We start from the raw sequence: 2,405 nt of genomic DNA, 5'->3' as shown, positions 1-2,405 counted from the left end.
ATTTTGGTCACCAAACCCAACATAGACACGACAGTTACCCGATGTGGGTCCAACAGTGGTCCAACATTTGATAAAAATTGTCCCGACTTTGACCCGACATTCGATATTTTTTCACCCTGGCGGATTTTTTCGGTTTTTTGTGTTTTGTGCCCAGCTAGTCCGAGCTAGTGACAATTCATTTAAATGCCAAAGAATCGAAAATTTGAAGAGAGCTCTAGTGGACTGAAATCGGTTTAAAGATGACTAGATGCAAAAATGGCTGAAAAGATTTGATTAGAAGCGAAAACGACAGAAGAAAAGTACGCCTTTTAAAGCCCCTGAAACTCTTCTGGAAACCCATGGGACCCACTCAACCCCCAAGAACACTCATGGAACGACCCTGAAATCCCTTGAAAACCCTTGGATTGCTCCTGAGCCTCCTGGAACGCCTTGAAATACTCCTGGGACCGAGGGGGAGGTCCAGAATGTCAAATTGTTTAAAAATCCATATTCACTAAAACTGATGTGGTCAGGGCGTTGACAGTGTGCACCCAAAATAACCAAAATTGGCATTTTATAATATTTCGCTTCCTGAGGGGGCGGTTCAGAATGTCGAATTGTTTAAAAATCCATATTCACTAAAACTGATGTGGTCAGGGCGTTAACAGTGTGCACCCAAAATAACCAAAATTGGCATTTTATAATATTTCGCTTCCTGAGGGGGCGGTTCAGAATGTCGAATTGTTTAAAAATCCATATTCACTAAAACTGATGTGGTCAGGGCGTTAACAGTGTGCACCCAAAATAACCAAAATTGGCATTTTATAATATTTCGCTTCCTGAGGGGGCGGTTCAGAATGTCGAATTGTTTAAAAATCCATATTCACTAAAACTGATGTGGTCAGGGCGTTAACAGTGTGCACCCAAAATAACCAAAATTGGCATTTTATAATATTTCGCTTCCTGAGGGGGCGGTTCAGAATGTCGAATTGTTTAAAAATCCATATTCACTAAAACTGATGTGGTCAGGGCGTTGACAGTGTGCACCCAAAATAACCAAAATTGGCATTTTATAATATTTCGCTTCCTGAGGGGGCGGTTCAGAATGTCGAATTGTTTAAAAATCCATATTCACTAAAACTGATGTGGTCAGGGCGTTAATAGTGTGCACCCAAAATAACTAAAATTGGTATTTTATTATATTTTGCATCCTGAAAAAAAAAAATTTTTTTTGAACTGAAGAGCTGGTTACTCAGTGAGTAACTTGGAGTAACCACGATGACACCACTGCCCGAGGGGGAGGTCCAGAATGTCAAATTGTTTAAAAATCCATATTCACTAAAACTGATGTGGTCAGGGCGTTGACAGTGTGCACCCAAAATAACCAAAATTGGCATTTTATAATATTTCGCTTCCTGAGGGGGCGGTTCAGAATGTCGAATTGTTTAAAAATCCATATTCACTAAAACTGATGTGGTCAGGGCGTTAATAGTGTGCACCCAAAATAACCAAAATTGGCATTTTATAATATTTCGCTTCCTGAGGGGGCGGTTCAGAATGTCGAATTGTTTAAAAATCCATATTCACTAAAACTGATGTGGTCAGGGCGTTGACAGTGTGCACCCAAAATAACCAAAATTGGCATTTTATAATATTTCGCTTCCTGAGGGGGCGGTTCAGAATGTCGAATTGTTTAAAAATCCATATTCACTAAAACTGATGTGGTCAGGGCGTTGACAGTGTGCACCCAAAATAACCAAAATTGGCATTTTATAATATTTCGCTTCCTGAGGGGGCGGTTCAGAATGTCGAATTGTTTAAAAATCCATATTCACTAAAACTGATGTGGTCAGGGCGTTGACAGTGTGCACCCAAAATAACCAAAATTGGCATTTTATAATATTTCGCTTCCTGAGGGGGCGGTTCAGAATGTCGAATTGTTTAAAAATCCATATTCACTAAAACTGATGTGGTCAGGGCGTTAACAGTGTGCACCCAAAATAACCAAAATTGGCATTTTATAATATTTCGCTTCCTGAGGGGGCGGTTCAGAATGTCGAATTGTTTAAAAATCCATATTCACTAAAACTGATGTGGTCAGGGCGTTGACAGTGTGCACCCAAAATAACCAAAATTGGCATTTTATAATATTTCGCTTCCTGAGGGGGCGGTTCAGAATGTCGAATTGTTTAAAAATCCATATTCACTAAAACTGATGTGGTCAGGGCGTTGACAGTGTGCACCCAAAATAACCAAAATTGGCATTTTATAATATTTCGCTTCCTGAGGGGGCGGTTCAGAATGTCGAATTGTTTAAAAATCCATATTCACTAAAACTGATGTGGTCAGGGCGTTAACAGTGTGCACCCAAAATAACCAAAATTGGCATTTTATAATATTTCGCTTCCTGAGGGGGCGGTTCAGAA

This window comes from Aedes albopictus, chromosome 3, assembly GCF_035046485.1.
Source record: "Aedes albopictus strain Foshan chromosome 3, AalbF5, whole genome shotgun sequence".
Taxonomy (NCBI): domain Eukaryota; kingdom Metazoa; phylum Arthropoda; class Insecta; order Diptera; family Culicidae; genus Aedes; species Aedes albopictus.
This window is presented reverse-complemented; position numbering follows the sequence as displayed.